Genomic DNA, 6,105 nt, shown 5'->3' on the forward strand with positions numbered 1-6,105 from the left:
ATCGTCGGAAGTGCTGCCGAAACCAACCGAGAAAGAATCGGGGACTTGCCGAAGTTTTCGGAAGTTCGCCGGAAAGATCGTCGGAGGTTCGCGGAGATCACCAAGAAGGTTCGGATACTTGCCAAAGACTCGTTGAACTCGCCACAAGACCGGGAGCCTACTGGGAGTTCGCTGGAAGAAATCCGAGGGTGTATCGGAAGTCCATCGGAAGTTCGCCGGAAGGAAACTCGACGTTGCCGGTTAAAAATTTGCTTAGGGCTATATCTAAATTTCATAGTTTTCATATAATTTGGGTAAGGATTAAGGGTTAATCCTATAACCCGGTTAGGAGCCAATTGGGCCCGAGTTTGGACTGATTTGGGCCAAGTTTGGAGCCCAACCAGTGAGCTGGAATAGTCCAGGCAGTGGCACCACCGAGAACCCGAGAGGTCCGGCGGTGGTACTCCCAGTACACTGCCGGACTAGGCGGTGGCACTGCCCAGAACCCGAGAGGACCGACGGTGGCATCGCTAGTACACTGTCAGTGTTTGACACTGATAGGCGGTGGCACCGCCAGCATTGGGAAACCCAAAAGTAATTCAAATTTAGAGCCCAAATTTGAATCCTCTTGGGGCCTATAAATACCCCTCAATTCTCAGTAGGGATTACACCTTTTTGAGAAGTTAGAAAGTGAGAAAAAGTCTAGCAAAGTCTTGTTTTCAATAGCTTAAGTGTTCGCCTCTCTCTTGCTCTTTGGAAAAATCTGTAAGAGTGTGAATCACTTGTAAGAAGGTTATAAGAGGGGTATTTGGTCCTTCTCCTTCAAAGTGATTTGCTAGTGGAAGTTGGGAGCCTCATCGAAGAAGGCTTCGAAAGTGGATGTAGGTCATTTGACCGAACCACTATACATCGTGGTATTCCTTGAATGTGTGAGTGTTTAATTTTCTAAATCATTTCTCTACTTAGCTGCAAATCGTTCGGTTTTCATCTCCCTACTCTTGACTACCTTTACTCGAGCTATTTTAGCTAAGTCATCCTTCATCAAATCGAAATCTCTATACATTTACGAAATCGATTTCAAACTTACGAGTTTTCATCCCCTGCACTAATTCACCCACCCCCCCCCCCTCCCCCCCTCTTAATGCCGCTGCGATCCTAACAATTGGTATCAGAGCAAGGCTCACTCTCATATTTGGTTTAATACCCAAGAGAGATGGCTTACTCCGGCATGCAAGAGGGTCACTCTATTACACATTCGCCTATGTCTAATGGGTCAGATTACACGTATTGGAAGACTTGTATGAGGATCTTCCTTATTTTCATGGATTTTGAGCTTTGGAATATTATTGAAAATGGATTTCAAAAATCTTCTCTTCTGATGAGCAAAGGGGATGAATCGGAGAAGAAGGTTTTTGCTTTAAACGCAAAGGCTATAAATGCCTTGATTTGTGCACTTGACAAAAATGAATTTAATTGTGTTTCGATTTGTGATTCGATTTTTGATATTTGGAGAACTCTTAAGGTTACTCATGAAGGCACTAGCCGAGTGAAAGAGTCCAAATCAACATTCTTGTGCATTCTTACGAACTTTTCTGGATGAAACCAAGTGAGTCCATCGGAGACATGTACACCCGTTTCATGGATGTTATCAATGGACTCAAAGTTCTTGGTAAAGGTTTTTCTAACTTTAAACTAGTAACTAAAATTTTAAGATCCCTTCCAAAGAATTGGGATCCAAAAGTTATGGTCATTCAAGAGGCCAAGGACCTTAAAACATTTCCTCTCAAAGAATTTATTGGGTCTCTAATGACCTACGAAATGACGTGTCATGCTCATGAAGAACTTAGAGAACCACCTTCCAAAGAATATGGAGGATTTGGGACATAGAACACATGAAGACCACTCGAGCATAAGCTCAAGTGATGGTGAACTTGAACTTGTAAAGAAATTTAAAAAGTTAATGAAACAAAAATTAAAGAACAAAAAGAACGGAACTACTTGCTTTGAATGCAAGAAGAAGAACACAAATTGGGAAGACTCGAGCTCCTCCGAATATGAGGCAAAAATCAACAAAGGCGAGATGGCAAACTACGCCTTAACGACTTTCGACGATGAGGTAATAAAAATGCTCTTAATTTACTTCAAAATTATATAATGCTTTTCATGACATATTTTTTATTTTAGTTTAGAATTAATTTTCTTAAAAATTACATATTTAAAAATGAAAATATAAAAATTATGATCATGCTAGTAATTTCGAAAATGATAATAAAAAATACATATTTTATGATAAACAAACAAAATGATTTTGATTAAAACAATGATTGAAATAATATGAATGATGATTTAGAATCATGCATATAATGATGAGTTTATATGTTTTGAAAATATATATGATGATTTGGTATTATGCAAGCAATACTTATGCTTTTTATTATAATAATGTATGTGATGTATTGCATATGATGTGTATCATGAATGCTTTAAATGATAAATGTTTTGATATCATGATTGATAATTTTGTTCTATGCATGAGATTTTCGAAATTATGCATGATGAATCTTGTGATTTATGGATTATCGATTTTTACCATAATGAAAGTGCATTATTGATCATTGTCGTAATAAATCTCGCACTTTTGGTTTTAAACATGATGCATGTTTTTATTTGACATAAATAAAAAAGGGCATACTTGAATGAAATAAATCACATGAATTGAAACAACTAAAAGAGAAGAACATTTTTCTTGAAAATTATTTTTCTCTATCTTATTGATTTTGATGAATCCATTTGCATTATTTTTATGAATCTCATGGATTATGAAAATGATTTGAATTTAATGGGTTTTTATTGAAATCATGATATTGATTTCTCGCAATTATAATTTGAATTTTCTATTGAATGAATCAAGATTGGTTTCCATTTAAAAGGAGATTTGTCGAAATGTTTCATGGTCTTTTAGTATTCATGATCTTGATAATTATGTTTTGAAACTTTATGTAAATTAAGATTCTTTATCGTGATTCTCTCGTTTTATAAAAGAGGAGATTTTCTACGTGAATCATAAGATTTTATTCTCATACAATTCTTTTTGCTATTAACTAACAAGAAACTTGTTCTTGTAAACCATGATATGCTACATGACATCTTGGTAATTTATAACTTGAGTTTTCTTTTTGAATCAAGATTGTTTCCTATCATGCTTTCTATTTACAAAAGAAGAAATTTGTCAAAAATGATATGTCTTTTGACATTCATTTTTCATCTTTGTTATTTACCCTTGTCATGATTTGAAGATTATAGTAAAGGGAAATGAATTACATGATTGTATTGTTATTCCCTTCTATTTGACAATGACATATGGGGAGCAAATTTTGCTAGCTTGCATACTTCAAGAAGAATCAAAAGTGCTGTCTTGTAAATCTTAAAAGAAGCATTATGTGCCAAGTTACACATTTCGAAAAGAGACAAAATAGTCCATCTTGCATATCTTTTTGCTAACTTTTTATGTAAAAGTTGATAACTTGTATATTATAAATTTGCATACCAAAAGCACAGTCTTGCCTATCTCAAGATACAAAACATGCTAACTTGCACTTTGCAATGGAAACAAAATTGCTAGCTCAAACATTGCAAAGGAAGTAAAAATTTGCTAGGTTGCAACTTGCATATTTCAGGAAGCAATAGTTGCTTTCTTGAACGTCTCTAATTTGCTAGCTAGTATGATATAGAACTTGCTATCTTGAACATTACAAAAAATGCTATCTTGCACATCGCAAAGAAAAGCAAATATGCTAACTTGCACATCTTTAAATTTGCTAGCTTGTATGTTGTAAAACTTTCATATCTACAACTTGATAGCTTGAATGTTCTAAGCATGATGTAACACTTGCTAAATTTTCAAGCTTACAAATTGCATGATGATAAAACTTGATATTATGTTTTTCATGCAATATGTTGAACGTATACTTAAACACATGAAAGTTGGAACTTCTTATTTTTGTTGATGACAAAGGGGGAGAAGTATGTTGATGACATACATGATTGATCATGACATGTTGCTTGAATTTTTTAATCCAAAAGTTTCTATCATTATGGCATATTGATAGAGGGAGTATGTTTAAACTCCGGGAGTTAAGGTTAACTCCGTCATCGATTGGTTGTCATCATCAAAAAGAGGGAGATTATTGAATCTCGTATTTTGATGATGAAACCAATCGATATGTGTTTATGTTTTAATCTACGTTTTGAGTGACGTAGGATGCTTCGATCAAGATGAGACAATTATAGTAGGAAAATCATGTTGTGCCGGAGGAACATGTTAGAAGATTGGACGTCGGGCCGGTGGATAAGTCGACGCATCGATAGAAGGCTTCGGGCCGTGGATTCGGGCATCGAGCCAAGAAGAGCGGAGATTGTGCTAAGGATATCGGATTTGCGGAGTCAACTGGCCGATTGGGCAATAGGCCACAAGAGAGGACGATGCGCCGAAGAATCGAACGAAGCGTCGAGGGACCAATGACATGCCGGACAACTTGATTAGATGCTTAGGATTAATTGTCTAGATCGAAGTGTGTTTTACATGTGCAGGATTAACTACGATAGCTTGAAGACATAAAGAAAGTTTACTGGAGTCAAGTTCGATGGGTGTTCGAGAGTCCGTCGTAAGTCCGAAGAATCGTCGGAAGTGCTGCCGGAACCAACTGAGAAAGAATCGGGGACTTGCCGAAGTTTTCGGAAGTCCACTAGAAAGATCGTCGGAGGTTCGCGAAGATCACCGAGAAGGTTCAGATACTTGTCAAAGACTCGTTGAACTCGCAACAAGACCGGGAGCCTGCTGGGAGTTCGCCGGAAGAAATCCGAGGGTGTATCGGAAGTCCGCCGGAAGTTCCCCGGAAGGAAACTCGACATTGCTGGTTAAAAATTTGCTTAGGGTTATGTCTAAATTTCATAATTTTCATATAATTTGGGTAAAGATTAAGGGTTAATCCTATAACCCGGTTATGGGCCAATTGGGCCCGAGTTTGGACTGATTTGGGCCAACTTTGGAGCCCAACCAGTGAGCTGGAATAGTCCAGGCGGTGGCACCGCCTAGAACCCAAGAGGACCGGCGATGGCATCGCTAGTACACTGTCAGTGACACTGACAGGTGGTGGCACCGCCAATATCGAGAAACCCAAAAGTAATTCAAATTTATAGCCCAAATTTGAATCCTCTTGGGGCCTATAAACACCTCTCAATTCTCAGCAGAGATTATAACTTTTTGAGTAGTTAGAAAGTGAGAAAAAGTCTAGCAAAGTCTTGTTTTCAATAGCTTAAGTGTTTATCTCCCTCTTTCTCTTTAGAAAAATATGTAAGAGTGTAAACCACTTGTAAGAAGGTTGGAAGAAGGGTGTTTGGTCTTTCCCCTTCAAAGTGATTTGCTAGTGGAAGTTGGGAGTCTCATCGAAGAAGGCTTCGAAAGTGGATGTAGGTCATTTGACCGAACCACTATACATCGTGATGTTCCTTGAATGTGAGTCTTTAATTGTCTGAATCATTTCTCTATTTAGTTGCAAATCGTTCGATTTTCATCTCCCTATTTTTTATTATCTTTACTCGAGCTATTTTAGCTAAGTCATCATTCGTCCAATTGAAATCTCTATACATTTACGAAATCGATTCGAAACTTACCAGGTTTAATCCACTACACTAATCCACTGCGTCTCTATTCTTTAAAAAGGAACTACTGCCCCACAGTGAACAATATATACCGATTTGCATTTATAGAAGTTGTCTGCATTCTTCTCGTTTACATTGAAACAAATGTGTGCAAATTACTTCTCAACTCTCTCATCTTATTCAAGGAAGACCTCAAGATTCAAAAGTTCCTGCTCATCCGATGTTGATCACCACCTCCAATCTACATGCTCTAGCACCCAATAGATCCAACCGCTAAACCTAAACTTTTGCCACCTTTATGACCTATCTACCAACATGCTCCTGATGATACCAAACATCAATCCATGTCATGTTTTGTGATGATGACAACCGTTCAATGACAATAGTAATCATGCTCATTCCACTATTACATTCATAAAATATTGTCACTAACATACTAGTAATCTTTTCTGTAAACTCCTGTCA

Source organism: Musa acuminata, chromosome BXJ3-6 (genome assembly GCF_036884655.1).
Source record: "Musa acuminata AAA Group cultivar baxijiao chromosome BXJ3-6, Cavendish_Baxijiao_AAA, whole genome shotgun sequence".
Classification (NCBI taxonomy): domain Eukaryota; kingdom Viridiplantae; phylum Streptophyta; class Magnoliopsida; order Zingiberales; family Musaceae; genus Musa; species Musa acuminata.